Below are 16230 nucleotides of genomic sequence, written 5' to 3'. Positions count from 1 at the left end.
AGCCAGGGCATACTTTCTGCTGGGTTGGTGTGCCCATGGAGTGTTCATGTAACTTACGTGTGTATTTGTATGCATTTGGTCAGAGTGTGTATCCATCCTGGGAGGAAAAGGTATGTGTGTACAATATGGGTGATATGATCAAGAGACCCCTGGCCTGGGGGGTCAGGAGCCCTGGGCTCTAGTCCCAGCTTTCCCACTAACTCACCTGGTGATCTTGGATAAGTCACTTCCCCTTTCTGAGCCTCAGTTTCCTCATCTGTAAAATGGGGGGGAAGGTTGGACTAGGTGGTTTCTAAGGACCCTTTGAGCCCTAAGATCTGTACAATTAGATATGTTTCACTAGATACATCTAGTGTCGCATACCTGTGTGTGTAGGCACATTTATTTGTAGGCAACCACAAGCCAACAGCCCTACCCTGACTCATGCCAAGCCATGCAGGAATCCCCAGGAGAAGATTTTTAAAGTAACTGGGCCTCCCCTTCCCCATCTCCCTCCTATCTCTAAACAAGAAAACCTCTCCTTCCCTCCTCCTCTCCCCCAAGCTCCAGGATTAATGAAGCGTTTGACAAGAGTAGTCAAAGGGCATCCATCTGTGGGGAAGGGGAGAAGGTGGGGGTCACATCCACACAGGCTGTTTCCCTTAGGGTAGGGCTCAGGGCAAAAAACGAACAGCTCCAGCTGAGGGCCCTGAGGCTGTTAGCAGGCAAATTGAAGCCCTGGTGCAATCCAGCAGGTGTTTAAAATAGCCCAGGATTCGGAATCTGAAGCTCTGGGTTCAAATCGTTAGCTGTTCCATTTACTGCCTACGTGACCTGCTACAATGTTCCCCCAGTAAAAGAGGGGCTTGTCCTTCAGGATTGTAAGGGCCCTTCCAACTTGGACATTCTGGTCGCCCCGTCCCCCCTCCCGTCTCTAGCTAGATAGCTCAGCCAAATGAGGGCAGGAGATAAAAGGACCTTTTCCGGGATCACAATATGCTGGGCCATAGAACTGCCGGGAAGTTAGTCCTCTGGGGTGACCTCAATCCCTCCTCCTTCAGCCCGCAGGAGAATGAGCGCGATCCCGCCCCCACAACTACACACACACACACAAACACACAAACACACACACGCGCGCGCGCGCGGAGGAACCCACCTCCAGCCCCTCCCTCCTCAGTCTGCTCTGCTCCTCCCCCTTTCTGGCCCCACGAGCCGGGAAGGAGGCTTCAAGGGGGGGCTGGGAAGGAATCTGACTTGGGTGGGCTTGCGTGTGCCTGGGGGGGGGGAGGTGCCTTCCCCCGTTTGTGGGCCTCTGGTCATGGAGGGGGCGAGCGTGCGCGCACGTATGTGTGTGTGTGTGTGTGTAGAGGGATGTGGCATTGGGTACACGAGTATGTGTGTCAGCGTATCATCTGGGTGTGTGTCTCTGGGGGCACCTACATATCATGTCCCTTTAAGACAGATTCCCCCCCCCCCCGTCTGCGGCTGGCTAGTTTCCATGGCGACAGAGCTAAGAGAGCTCTGCCGAGAGGAGAGCTAGGAGCACTTTCCCTCTTATTTAAATAATTCCGAAAGGAGGAGGTGCTCAACAGGGGGCCTGTGGGCTGTGGCGGAGAACCCGAGACCCTTAAAGGGCCCTACCTGGGGCTGCACTGTGGGAGTTCAGTCTGGGCGGAGCTCATCCCCGACGGCTGATCTCGGCCCCAGGCACACGCAGAGCAGCTGGGGGTAGGGGGGCCCCAACCTGTCCTGGCCTTTCCCATTCCCTCTAAAGGCATCTGGAGCTCTCCCCCCCCCCATTCCCTGCCCAATTCCCATTCTGCCCATTATCCCATTTCCCCAAAGATCTCCTGCTCTGCCTCAGACTGACCCGCATCTGACTTCAAACCTCTGCCCTCCCCACTCCCCTGGGCCTCTCTTATTAAAGGAAGAAGGGAGGGAGAAGATTGCAACAGGGACCTGCAAATGATAGGGCATAGTTCTCCGGGCAGCCCCCCCCACCCCCACCCCTATCTCCAGTCTGGTCCATCCCCTCACCACTGGGGAGCAGTGCTGATGCTGTGGTCTCCATGACAACAGCAGCTCACCTGTAATGGACCATTCTCCTTAGAGTGGTCCTGGCTGCGGGGAGGAGGGAAGGAAAGCCCAGAGCTTAACCCTTTGAGGCTTGTCAGGGAGACAGAAAAGCAGGCTGTTTCCTGTTTCCTCTAAGAGGCAAGGACCCTGCTAGAAGCCAGGGGATTCCCCATGCTCCATTGGGGCTGATACCTCCCCAGTATCCTCTGGGGATGGAACATGGATTGAGGCAGCTGGGTTCTGATCCTAGAGCTGTTATCACACCTGCCTAGGGCCTCTGTGAAGTCTTTTAACAGGTACAAAGAGGGATGGGGTGGGGGAGACCAGATTTAGTGCCATGAGGAAGTTGGGGGACAGGGGAAAAAGGGAGCCAACATCCCCCCATCCTGACTAGTACTATTTTGGGTTATAGAAGTATATGAACTCTTGACAACTAATAGGCTTTGTTCCCATTCTGGACTGAGGTGTCAGTGCCCAGGGGGGTGGGGGGTGGGGAGTCCTAAGGCTCACTGGGAGTTGGGGGGGTGTAGTATCTCAGGGAGGGTTAAACAAGGCCATGAAGAATACCACCCTCACCCACCCCACCCCCAGGGAGGAATGACTGATTTGTTAGGCAGATGTCAAACAAATATATATAAAGCCAGGCAAATTTCTAGGTGTGCTACAGCCCTTGAGAGAGGAGGAAGGGGGTCAGTGAGGGGAGGGATTGTTTGATTGTCATCTCTATAATCTTCTTCTTCAGAATGGGGGTCACCAAGGGGGCCTACAACTGAAAGTGGTGGTTTCCTGAGCTGCGGCCATGTCTTCCCGTCAGACTAGGCACTCTTCAAATGTGGGGCTGTCTCCCCTGACTGGGTATCCCCTTCATAGTAAGGGGTCCCTGAGGGTAGGGACATGTCTCCCCTCAGACTAGGGGCTCCCTGAGGTCAGGGTTCATGTCTCCCCCTCAAATTGGGGGCTCCCCAATGGTAGGGCTATGTTTCCCCCTCAGACTGGGGCTCCCCCTCAGAGCGGGGGATTGCCAAGGTGGAGAACCATGTCTCCCCCTCAAATTGGGGGCTCCCCAAGGGTGGGGCTATGTCTCCCCGTCAAAACTGGGGGCTCCCCAAGGGTGGGGACCACATCTCCCCCACAGGCCGGGGGCTCCCCCAGGGTGGGGTCATGTCTCTTCCCAATTCCTTTCCCTAACTTCCATCTTTGCGGTTTTCTGGACTTTTTCTTATTTTCCTTGTGATTTAGGGGAGTTTTTTAGTTCCAATTTCTTGTCTTATGCTTATATTTGAAGTTATAGCTTGCTCACTTTCTCTCTCTTCCCTTCCCCATTTCACTGCATCAAATCTCCCCTTTTTCCTCTCAGGGACCCAATTTAAGAGACAGACATTAATCTTCCACTCTCCCAAAGAAATCCTTTCCTTCCTTTTCTGCCCAACACTAATGCCAAATATATGCCCTCTTCCATCCCCTGTCCTGATGCTCAGCCTGGCTATTCCTGTCCCCACTCACTTTCCTGGTCCCATAACCATTCCTTTGACCCCCAAATACCTGTCCCTGCCAAGGAATTTGTGTATCCCACCAGTGACATTCAAGATAGGCCTTAGGCCTCAAGTTCTTGAGAAATCCCACCCCAAGGCACACAGGACTACAACCCAGAACAGTTGAAAGATGGGTACAGTTATCCTCCCTTACCCCATGCCTCTCTTCCCCTTAAGCTCTGCCTTCCTATCTACGAAGACTTACAACAGAGAGAAGACCTCTGGGGGTCAGGCTGGATGGGCAGAGAGGGAGAAGGGGTGATTGTAGGAGGCAGGCAGAGCTAGGGAAGAACAACCAAGATCCTGAAGGGGGTGAGGCAGAAAAAGGAGCAAGCCTGGGAATACCCTGGAGGTAAACATCCAGCAGAGAGAGCTGCAGAGACAGGTAGTTGGAACAGGCAGAGATAATGCCATCAGGATGTAGAGACTGGCCAAAGCAGAGAGACAAAGACAGAGCCAGGGAGGAAGGTTAATGGCTAGAGAAAGGAAGAGAAAGACAAAGACAAAGACACACCATTGGAGACAGACAAGAAAGAAGAAGAGAGAAGCAAAGTTGGGCAGAGAGACACAGAGAATGCTACAAGGTGCCCCAGCACTGATCTACTGAAAGACAGATTTACAGGTATTGACAGACAGATGGGAAGGAAAGTAAGGGAGAGCCAAGTGGGCAGAGGGAGAGGATGAAGAGGCCCAGATGGGTGGGAGGGAGTACTGAGAAGACAGACAGACCCTGGGCCTTCTTTACCAAGGGGTATATTGGCACTGGATACCCACATACATACACAACATGGACATCACACATCTGGGCATCCCAGGGGCTCCTGGCACCTAAAGGGTTAAACAGCTCAAGCTCTTTCTCCCTCCCCTCCCCAGGTCACCCCAAGGAGAGAGGAAGTGTGGGGATGCCCCAACAATGGATCCTCTTGTCTACCCTGGCCTCAGATTCCTAAGGGGGGAGAGCAGAGGGCCAGAGGGGTCAAAGGCTACCCTGTCCCCATCCCCCATCTCTGGAAGCTACAGGCCTCCACTGGAGGAGGAACGCCACATAATGAGACAGGGAGCAAGGGGGAGGCATTGAGACACTGAGGGGAGGAGAGATGAAATGGGGGCAGAAATCCCCAGCCCTGGCCCCACTCGGCAGCCTGGCCCTAAGCACTGAGCTCTCTCAGGAAGCTGCCCCTCCCCTCTGGTCCCACACAAAGACATGCATGAACACACATACATACACATGGATGGCTCACATATAGGTACACACATATATTCACACGGATATCATAGGTGGACCTGGCCCAGGGATGGGAACCACCTGGCTTCTCAGAGTGCCAGATAGATGCCAGAAGTCTCCCGGCCCCAGTCTGTCCCTTCTCCCCACCTCCACCCCAGGGGCCAAAGCTCACTCATTACTCAGATGGGACCATAGGTGAGTATAAGACACAACTGCCATGGGCACACCAGCACCCACCCAGTCTTCAGGCCCATCGAGACTGATTCATTAAGATCTCCAAAGACTCCCACACACACACACACACACAAGAACACAATCCAAGGTACAGCAGACACGTACACCAGTCAGGGGAGGGACTCAAGCATATATAAACACACAGGCAGAAAAAAAAAAGGCAGCATTCCCTCCCCCACATCCACATCAAAATTTGCACAAATTATAATATCCTGCCAGATTCTACCATGAAAATTGCCCTAGTGGCAAGATTGAGGCACCCCTCTCCCCCTTCCCCCAGCGCCAAGCCATCTGGGAGATCGGGCAGCAGGGCTAGGCCAGAAAGAGTTCCTGGGTCCTTGGCAGTCCCAGTTGGGTGGAGGACAGAGCATATGGCATCAGAGTGTGCCAAGGATCAAGGTGCCCTGACAACTGGGCCCCTTGCCTTCCCCTTCCAGTCCCCCAGCTAGGGTTTCCTAGGTGCCACCACCTCACCCCCAATCCCTGTCCCAGATTCACCCTCCCCAAGCAGCAGGGTGCCAACAGAGCCTGCTGTCTGGGTGGGAGACAGCTAATTATTATCATTAGCTTGTTACCAGGACTATAGTTAATTGGATGGCTGTTGTCTCTGCCAGACAGCCTCCTCCTGCTTCCTGAGGTTTCTTCCTTCCTACCATAAGAATCCCAAAGCCCCTTAGAAGCTGGGGTCCTAGGGAGAGATGGAAACTGAGTTTGGGGAAAGAGGGAGTGGTGGACAGGTATGAAGCCCATAGGTTATAGGTGGGGGAGAAGGGGACCTGGGGAGTGAATAAACTTCACCTATTTTAAAACCAACTAGGGAATAATCCCACATAGCGGGGGTAGGGGTGTTCAGAAAGCTTTTCTTTTCCAGAAACTCACCTTTCTTTCAGTCTTACACTGCCCTATTTCTGGGGCTGCCCCAGGCACCAGGCCTCAGTGTCTAGGACTCCACCCCAAAAAGTGGGAGAGATGCTTAGGGGAGGGAGTCGAGGCTAAGAGACAACAGGACATAAGCCAAGGTGTTCCAAGGATATGCACCCTCCTATTGGTTAAGCCAGTGGCTCTCCCCCTATTCCTAATATCTCAGTCCATATTGTAGTGCAATCTCAAGATTCACACTTGAGGGAGAGTTGGGACAGTGGCGGAGGGGGGAAGACAAATATATGGGAGCAGAAGGAGGAGAGGAAGGGGAAAGGTCACTTCTGTCTCCCCATCCCCACCTTCTTTTGGAGATGGACAGGAAGGCAGGGTATGTCTAGGGTCTAAGATCCGAGTTCAGATGGTACTCTCCCTTAAAAAGGAGAAGTAGAAAGAAAGAGAGGGAGAAGGAGGGGTGGGGGGAGGAGAAGGAGAAGAAGAAAGGAAACATAAGGATGGGGAGAATGGAAGAGTGAGAAGGAAAGAGAGAGAGATGAGAGATAAGAGGATAAGAAAGGGATAAAAAGAAAGAGGAAGGAGAGAGGTAGAAGAGACAGAGGGGACAAATAAGAAAGGGGAGAAGGAATGGTAAAACAGAGGGAAGTGGGGAAGAGGAGGAGCCTCTGGAAGTGGGGGAAGCCATTTGGCTCAGAGAAAGAGAAGGGAGAGGAGGAAAAGAAGGGGGAAAGACAGAAGGAGAAGGAGGGAATAAGAGGAGGAGTAAGAAGTGAGAAGGGGAAGGGGAAAGAGAGAGAGAGAAAGAGAGGTGTCTGATAGCCTGACGGTGGCAGATGGCAGATCGACTTGGCCCTTGCCTCCATCTCCCATGGTGCCTCTCTGGCACCTAGCTCAAGCTTCCTAAATCCCTTCTTTGGAAGCTTTGGCCCCAGGGGTGCGGCAGTAGGAGGGCAGTAGGCCCATGCTTCTGCCAGCAGCCTCTGAAGGTGGTGGTGGTGGTGGTGGTGATGATGATGATGATGATGATGATGTCAGAGGGAGGCTTCCCCCCTCCCTCCAGACCTGAATGTTGTGACTTTCCCACGCCTGCTCCCTAAAGGATTCGATGAGGTAGGCAGAGGATGAGATCCAGGCTCCAAGGCCTCTGAAATTCATTGTGCTTGAGGAGTATCTGGGAGGAGGATCATGTAACAGCCATTCTCAGAAGAGACGATTCAGAGAAGAAGCTGCATGGGAGTAGCTGGATGGGAGTCAGAACTTGGCTGGGAACCCTTATCATTTCCTGAAACTGCCCAACCCCAATGTCTCCCCCACCCCCAGACAGGCAAGCTGACTTGTGTACATACTGGCTCGTGCGAGCTCTCATGTGCACACACACACACACACACACACACACACACACACACACACCACCACCACCACCACCACCACCACTACCACCACCACCACCATCATGTGCCAGCCTCCTATAAATGAACCCACAGCAGATGAACAGACCCCAAGCCTTGAGCTGCTTCCCCTATTATTGAGGACAGGTCTACACTGGAGCCAGCTGTAACATCCCCTTCCCCGTTATTCCAGTCAGATCTCAAGGCTTAAGGAGCTTGGGGGCTCGGGCTTTTCCAGCCTCCCAGAATCAGAAGCCACCAGTATCTTCAGCCCATCCTCTGGGCTTTAAAGCTGAAGGAGCTGGTTTCCCCATCGCTCACATTCAAAAGATGCTTGAATGTGAAGCCTGGCCCCTTGGGGGCTGGCCACACACTTTCGATCAGCTTGATCAACATAGGCCTCCCATCGTCCTCCTGTTCCACCCTACAGCTCCTAGCCTCTTTAGGAAAGCCCTCCCAATGGCTGTCAGGCTTGCCTGCACCAGTCCCATCTCACTGGACATTCATTCCCCATTTGACAGCCAAGGAAACTGAAGCCCAGGGCAGGGAAAAGGCTTGCCTGAGGTCAAGCAGCAAATAAGTGGCCTCAACAGTGCTGTGCCCACTATGCCCCTGTCTGCCATGCTGCCTGAAATCCCACCATTTAAAATGCCAGTTTTTGGCAGGCACCGTTCAAACGTTATTGCTCTCTGCCAGGGGAGGGGATGGTTTCAATGCCTTCGGCCTGAGCCAGATCCCTCTGAAAGACTGGGTGAAGTCCTGGGGACCTTAGTTCAGAAGGGACAATGACAAGCCGGAGATGGAACAGAGGAGGATGACGAGGATGGGGAGGGGACTGGAGACCATGCCATCCAAGGAAGGCGCAGTTGAAGACATGGGGGAGGGTTAGCCTAGAGAAGACGCAGAAGGACGTGCTGGCTGAGTTGTATGAAGGGCCTCAGGTGAGACGGAGGCTAGTCTTGCTCTGCCAGGTCCCAAGGGGAGACCTGGGAACAATCTGGGTCTTTTCAGAGAGGGAGAATCCAGATGAGCCCAGGAAATACCTCAACCAAACCTTTCAATGCCCCCTCAAAAATGCAATGGGCTACCTTGGGAGGTAGTGAGCTGCCCATCACTGGGATGTATGCTGAAGGGCTTCCTCCTAAGGTATAGGCCAGACCAGGGGGATTCCTGAGGCCCTGCCCTCTGATCCCTGTAGCTTGGATAGCAGATGGTGCCTACAGCCCTGGGGACCAGGCTGGAGGAACAAGTGGAACCATTTCCTGGTAGTTTTTATTATATCCAAATTCTTGGGCTATGCTATATTGGGGACTGGGGTGGGGGCAGGGAGGAGAGGAGTCTGGAATCTCCCAGGGCTAGGGAGCCAGGCCTCACCCAGAGGCATCTTCAGTGATTAGTATGTAGAAAGGCCTACAAGAAGAAGAAAGCATTGGGGCTTTGGGAGCTGGGGTGGGGGGGCTAACAGGTAGGCTTCCTGGAGAAGGAGGCACCAGGGAGGGCCTTGGAAGGAGAGGGGAGTGGGTCTTGTGATCACCATTGTCCACCTCCACCAGGGCACACAAAGCAACCTCCTTACTCCGTGTTCTAGGGAGGACTGAGAGTAGATTGGGGCCCCTGGAGTGGGGGGCAGCTTGATGTCACCCCCCCATAGGAAGAGTGGAGATCCTTAATCCCAGCAGCTGAAGGCCAAAATTTGGGCAGATACTTCCATGACTTCCTGACATCCCCCCAATCTCTCAGGCCACTTGACATCCCTGATGTTAATTAAACCTGTTGGGCAAGAGATGGGAGGGGGTGTGGAAACACAACAAGACAGTTAGAGAGGCTTGGGGGACAGAGCTAGAAAGAAACCCCAAGGAGAGGAGAGAGATGGAGCTAGAAAGAGGAATGGAGAGAGGCCAGTGGAGGGGCAAAGAGAGAGATTGAAGGGGTTATATGGAGGGAGGGAGGGATCTGCCCAGGAGGGGAGGGACGAGAGACAGAGATATGGAGAAACAGACACACCCAGTGGCTGAAGAAGCAGCAGTGGAGGAGGCGAAGGAGGGATAGAAGGAGGGGAAGGGGGAGGAATAGAAGGAGGGGTGGGGGGAGGCTGGCACACTGGCTGATAGACACAAGACGGGAAGCCCCTCCACCCTGATGGCCAGATTGCCTGACAGACCAAAAAAAAAATCATTCTTGGGGGATGGGAAGAGAAAATTTGCCTTCTGCCTTAGACACATGATGCTCTCTGTGCCCCCCACCCTTGCCCTTGTCCCTCCCCCTCAACCCTTCCCTAAAGCCTCAGAATGACACCCATCTCTACCCTCCTCCATTCTGTGGCCTGGATGCTAGGGAGGAGTGAGATAGGAGGGGCCCTGGGGTTGGGAGGATTAGGTATTGGGTAGTGTCCCCAGACCTTCCCACACTCTTTCTAACACAATTGGAAAGGCCTCTCACCTGCCTGAGGTGGCCCCCAGCCAGAATCCTCCCTTAAGGCAGTAAGGGGTGGGGGAGACCTCCACTGGGGGCTAGAGGAACAGGGAAAGGGACCAATCGGTCAGGGTATTCCTCCCAGGATGGAGCAAGCCACACCCAGGGGCCACACCCTGCATCCACATCCACACACACACACACACACACACACACACACACACACACACTCACGCACACGAACTCACACATGCCAAGAGACCTCTCGACCACTCAGTGGTGGATTGAGGGGACTCCACACATGTATAGATACACACAAGCACAGACATACACTGGCAACTCACACAGGCAGGCAACACTTATAGGCTTAACCACACACGCTTCATGCACACATGTATAGACAACACCCAAATGTACACATGTACAAATAAACACTCAGCGCACACAGAACTGAGACATTGACACCTGCCCACACACACACACCTACCAACCGACTCACACAGAAACACAGGCATGCACAGACCCAAACATGAGGGAACACACAGAGATACAGGTTCAGGGATGAGCTAAGGGCAACTCTGGTTTTCTCCTGCCCAGCCCAGTCCCCTGGCTCCCCCCCACCCCGTCCCTGCTCCATCTCCAGTCTCCCCCCATCCCTGGTCCATCCCCAATCTCCCCTCCTATCACTGCTCCATCCCCAGCTGGTTGGGCTCCACCTGCTCCCAGGGCCCAGCAAGGCTCCCCTTCCAGCTGATGCCAGGCCTTCAGGGTACAGGTCTTTTTTCTCCCACCTCAGCTTATGTCCCCTCCCCTCTTTCTGGGCTCCTCCATGCCAGGGCTCCCATCCATGCACAGCCTTCTGGGCTCTGCAGGCATCTAGCCCAGCTGCGTGTGTGGAGTTGGGGATGTCGCAGCGCTTGGCTGGAGGGAAGAGAGCTGGGGATGCCCTGAGCTGGGCAATGCCCAGGCGCCACGCCTTACCTCCGGGTGCCCGCCCTGCTTTCGGCCAGCCTCAGCAGCTCCCAAGTACCGTCTGCAGCAACCAGCTCCAGTGGCAGGAAGAGAGATTGGAAGGGGTGGGGGGGCGGGGGAGGGAGTAAGATTACCTCACACTCACATCCACAGTCGGCTAGCTCCTCATCTCTCCTCCTCCTCCCTCCCCAGCCACCACCCCAGCTCCTGCTTAGTCCCTCCCCCCTCTCCGCTTCCCTCCGCCCCCTCCTCATAGCTCTGGAGCATCTCAGCCATCCTGGGCCACCTCTGCAGCACAGCTGTAGCCTGCCTCCCCTCCTCCCATCCCCCCCCCAGCTCTGGCAGTCCAGAAGATACCTAGGGAGGTAGAAGCGACCCCGTCCCCGATCACCCTGTGCCAGGTTGCGTTAAAATGGCTGTACATTGTGGAAGGAGGAGGAAAAAAAGGGGCAGCTGTGAGGTGGTGAAGAGAGGGGCAATTGGCCTGGATATCCTCGGGGAAGGGGAGGGATACCCTAACTCCTCACACTTAGTAGGAAGGAGAAAAGCTAGCGTGCCCCTAAAACCAAGGCTTTCCCTTTACTTCGGAGGGAGTCCCCTGTGGAAATCCCAAGAATACTTTCCCCTAGCTCCCTGCCTCCTCCTCCCCTCAGCTGGACCCTGCACTTCCCCTATCCTTCTAATAATTTTCTCTGCTTTCACCTCCCTAAACTCCAGCCCCCGTTAAGAACTGGTCCCAGACAATACACTCCCAAAGTCTCCATTCACATCCCACCCCAGTCCATGCCAATACCCTGATGGGGAAAAGGGAGTCAACCACCTTGAGGGGGAGGGGGAGATCTAGGAGGGTGGGATTCCCTGGCTTTTTCTTCTTTTCTTGTGGGGGGGGGGGGCGGAGGTGGGAGATTCTAGCATCCTAAGGGGCCTTGGCATCCTCTGTTTTGAATGCACCGCAGGCATCACATCCCCAGTGGAAGGGGGAGAAGGGTAAGGGAATTAAAGAGAAGGAATGGCCTGCCTCTCCCCCTGGAGCATGGGAAGGTAGCATCATGGAAATGGAGAAGCACATCCCTCGAGTCCTCAGACAAGACCCCCAGGAAGCCCCTCTCCCCCATCCAATATTGGCCCAGGTCCGGCTACAATTACTCAGACTGCCAGCAGGCTGCAGCATAGGGACGGGAGATTGTTCTCTGTGGACTGGGGGAGGGGAGAATTTGCCTATGTTCCCCCCCCTGCCCCCAGACTATTGAGGGGCTACTCCCTTAAAGAGGCCTGGAATGGGAAATGGGGTCCGCTCCAGGCTTCCCCACTCTCAGCACCCCCTCCAGCTTTCCCAGAGTACCTGCTAGATCTTATCTTGGAACTGTTGGGAAGGGCCCCATTCCAATCTTGCCTCCCTCCCTGAGAAGGGGTCCCCTAGACGGACCTGCCTACCCCTCCACTGGGAGACAGGGGAATTTAACCTTTTATCTGCTGCAAGGGGAGCATGAGGTGGGAACTCAGAAGGGCCCCATCCTCCTCGAACCAAATGCTGAGGTTTGCTCCCTCCCAGTAGATACTACCCACCTAATCTTCCAGATCAGCCAAGCCTCATCTGCTGCTGGGGTAGGAAGGCCTGGGGGAGAGATGGGAAGATTGGAGGCAGGAGGCATTTTGATGGGCATGCCTGGTGCTCAGTGAGGCCAGGGTGGGGCCCCAGCCCAGCCCTCAGTCTCCTAGGGGACCCCTGGGCCTGGAGGCCTTGAATGCCTCTGGGCCCAGGCCAGTCTCCCCGATTTCTCTTTCCTCTCTAAGAGTTGGAGTGGGGGAAATGAAGAGAAATTGATACCTTGAGTCAGGCCTAGAGGGCACAGGCTTTATTTCCTTTCCTATAGCCACCCCTCACCACAAATCCCACCACCGGCCTCTGCTTATGCTTACCAGAAGGAGGAAGAAAAGGGGGGTGGGGGAGGACCTAAAACAGCCAGGGCCACACACAGAGACACCCAACAGGTCCCACCACCTGTTCCAAAGTCCTGAGGACACTGTTGTCCACTGATTGAGCAGGAAATGGGCTCAGTATTTTCTTAGGGACTAGTAGGTCACGCACCATCCCCCACCCCAATCAATCTCCTTGCCAGAGTTACCAAACACCCCCCAGGAAGCCACAGGAAAGAGGGACTCAATCCTGCTGGCCCCAGCAGGCTGAAAGCTACTGCCCCCTCAAAGGGCTGTAACCCTACCTACCCCCCACCTACAAGGCTTCACCCCACTGCTGCCCATCCCCCAGGACTCTTCGGACTTGGATTGGACTGGCTTGGAGTTAGCCCCGGTTGAACTGTATATACGTCCATAGAAGCATCACTGGGAGCACTGGAAGGGGACACAGAGGCCAAGCCTCTATTGGAGAAATGAGCAGGTTGGGGCCCAGAGAGGCAAAGAGGCAAACTTGCTCAAAGTCACACAGCAAGTTAATAGCACAGCTAGGGGTAGAAGCTAGGTCAAGTGATACTCAGGTCAGGGTATTTCCATGCATGCCCCCAATGCCATGGTGTCTAAGTTTCCACCATCAAAAATTGACTAATTCAAATGGCATTGAAGGCCAAGTTAGAATGCCACTCAGATGCTAAAGGTACCTCTGTCTTCTGGGAAGGGAAGCCACTTAATCTCTGAGTATTAGCCAAGCAGAGATCCCTGGGGGTGCTGGGAAACAAACTGGGGTCCAGCTGAGAGGGAAGTTCAGATTGTAGCGGTGGCCCCCACCAAGCCCAAGGCAACATGGGCCTCCTGGGTGCTCTGTGATAGCTAACAATTTCCCACCCCTAGCCACCACAGACTCCTCTATTCCTATCTGAGCTGGATCAGGGCCTATGGCAGGAAGCCAACCACAGTTCAGTAGCTCCAGAACTCATGGAAAATATTCTCTCACTAAGCCCCAACCCTCCACTTGGTTCCATTCCCTTCCTACTGCTCCCCAAAGCTTCCCTGCAGTTCAGTCACCCAGGGCAGCTGGGCAGGACACAGTCTAATACAGCACTGGCCCAGAGGGGGAAGTGGCCTGAGGGCAGGTGGGAGGAGGGGGTAGGGGTGGGGGAATAGGCCACCAAGCAGGCAGGAGACATTCCCACCCCCACCCCCCCACAGCCCTTGGCCTTCGATTTCACCCTACCCCCTTAACCTCCCTACTGCTGAACTTTGCCATAGAAAAAGGTCTGTCCTGGAAGGCTAAGACCTGTCCCTTCCCCACATGGACTTCCTCACTATTCCCTCTAGAGGAAACCTTAGAGATCATACAACCCAACTCCCTCATTTTATAGCAAAGGAAACTGAGTCCCCAGGAGGGGAAGGGCTTTGCCCAAGATAATAAAAAAAGTGAATGGCAGAACAGGGATCTGAATACCTACAACTTTATCCTCTGCCACATCTTTTCCTACAGTATTTGTACAAAGCCTGAAACTGCTGTACCTCACTTTCCATAGCTTTCAAATGGGGGGAAATCACCTCTATCTTGCCTGACTTCCAGGGGATAGGAGATTCTCCTGAGCTCATGGATGGGGAAAGGGTTCTCCTTCACTGCAAGACCACCTCCAGAGGTCATCTCATCCATCCCCCTGCCTTCAAGTACGAGATGCCCCAAAGTGGGGAGGGAGGAGCACCTTGGGAGTTAGTGACTCCTCCTCACTGGAAGCCTTCACTGGAGAGATGGTATAAAGGGGGGGTAGTCCTGCTCCTGTTGGAATGGGACTAAATGACTTTTGAGATCCCATTCAGCTCAGTGATTTGGTGGTCCTATGATGATCCCACTTCCTCCTCTGTCCTTTCAATACAATCAAGCCCCCAAATGGGGAGGAGAGACATTGAACTTGTCTATTCCACTCAGAGCCACGGCTAGGCTCTAGTCAACATGGTCTACATTTGGGATTGGGTGGCTTTGCCTAGGATGGGCATTCCCTCATACTTCATACACTGTGACCCTCCCCCACTCCTACCACATTTTCTGAGGATGCTGGGAACCAGGAAACCTGAGTTTGAACTGGAGTTCTAACTTTGTCTCTTACTGGCAACATCATCTCAGGCAGGTCACCCCCTTCACTGGTATGTACGACTTAATGCCCATACATAAAAAGGAAGAACAATGGCTTCAGAGACAGAAGACCTCGTTCAAATCCCAGCAATACTTCTTACTACCTGTATTGCCTTGAACAAGTCCCTTTCCTTGTCTGGGCATCAGCTTCCTTGTCTGTAAAATGAGGGGCTTGGACTCACTCTCTCAAGTCCCTTCTAGCTCTAGGTCCTGTGATCCTGTGATTTCATGATTTCTCAGGGCTAATAATCTCTGGTTCTGTAACCGCCTGTGGCCTTCTCTGTGGCTCTGGACGTTGTCACCTGATCCGTACCCTTATACAGAAGATGGGGGTAACAGGGAATGGAAAATCCTATCTGCTTTGCCCAGTCCTCCTCAATCCCTAAGGGCAAGGTCATAGATAATGCAGGAAGATAAGGGGGCTGCCACTAGGAGCCATTTTTAGAGGGCACAAAAAGCTGGGCCGTCCAGGGAAAGAAATGGGATACGATTTCCCCAATATACCAGTTCTGCTTCCTCTTAGCTTGGGCAAGTCCCTTGGTCCCTCTGGGCTTCACTTTCTTCACCTACAAAATGACAGAGTGAGGCTGAATGAGCTTTTCCAAATCTCTGTTTATTCTTTGATTACCAAAGAGCATTTGAGTCGATAAGGGCTCTCCTTCAAAACATTTGTCACGTGTGTTAAGGTGACACCACATAATTTTCTTTGACAATCCTCTGATTATCAGCATCCATCTAAGTATAAACAGAGAGACATATACTTACAGGAGGTGGCCACTGCTATCATGGAGGATATCTACTGCAGAGTCCAAAGGGAAGAGGACTTCCCTGGGAATGAAAAGGTCCTCCAGATGCTCCTAGTTACAGATGCTCCTGGCTATAGGGCCCCTTAATAAGATACCTAGCCACTCAAAATGAATCAATCTAACACATGCACATGGGAAAAACCAAATGGATGAAAAATGCTTATTGTCCAGTGTGTGCCATGCAGTTGGATGTAACGGCAACCACACTGGCACACCTAGAATGGCTGCTACCACAGGTTCTTAGATCTGCTTTATTAGGAAAGATAGCTGTCTCAGGGGTCAACAATCTCCTTTAATTACATAAAATACAAACAGAGGAAATGCAGAGAAGAGAAATAAAGACCAACAGACAGAGCTCTACTGCCTGAATCAAAACAATACTGCTATGTATACTTTACATTCACCACTGGATCAAGAGAGCCTCTGAGTCTCGGGGAGCTCCGAACACTCAGCTACTCAGAGTCTTGACCACAGACTCACAAGATCCTTCTTGTAAGAGAGCCCCCAAAACAAAAGCTCACCTCTCAGAATATATACTCTTTCAGCTAATAGGCTTAGAGCCAAAAGGCATCACAACCCTCCTGACTCAGTGCCTAATTAGAAATCAGCAAAAGGTGTGTAAGCCTTCCTACAAGCAAGCAAGCTACCCTTAATGGGCTCCACATGA

At 53.3% G+C, this 16230-nt stretch overlaps 1 protein-coding gene across 3 annotated transcripts in view; it reads right to left on the bottom strand.

The window, feature by feature from the left end:
- Window positions 1-10903, bottom strand: part of L1CAM (L1 cell adhesion molecule) — a gene marked incomplete at its 3' end in the record, with an annotated part of 42032 nt that extends 31129 nt beyond the window's left edge. For 2 of the 3 annotated variants that reach the window (XM_036740450.1, XM_036740452.1), the window contains 2 exon segments: window positions 206-256; window positions 10704-10903. 3 annotated transcript variants of the gene reach the window in all.
- Window positions 10904-16230: the final 5327 nt, after the last annotated feature.

This window comes from Trichosurus vulpecula (genome assembly GCF_011100635.1).
Source record: "Trichosurus vulpecula isolate mTriVul1 chromosome X unlocalized genomic scaffold, mTriVul1.pri SUPER_X_unloc_1, whole genome shotgun sequence".
In the NCBI taxonomy this organism is placed as follows: domain Eukaryota; kingdom Metazoa; phylum Chordata; class Mammalia; order Diprotodontia; family Phalangeridae; genus Trichosurus; species Trichosurus vulpecula.
Note: the sequence above shows the minus strand (reverse complement) of the source record. Positions and strands in the feature narration are given on the sequence as shown.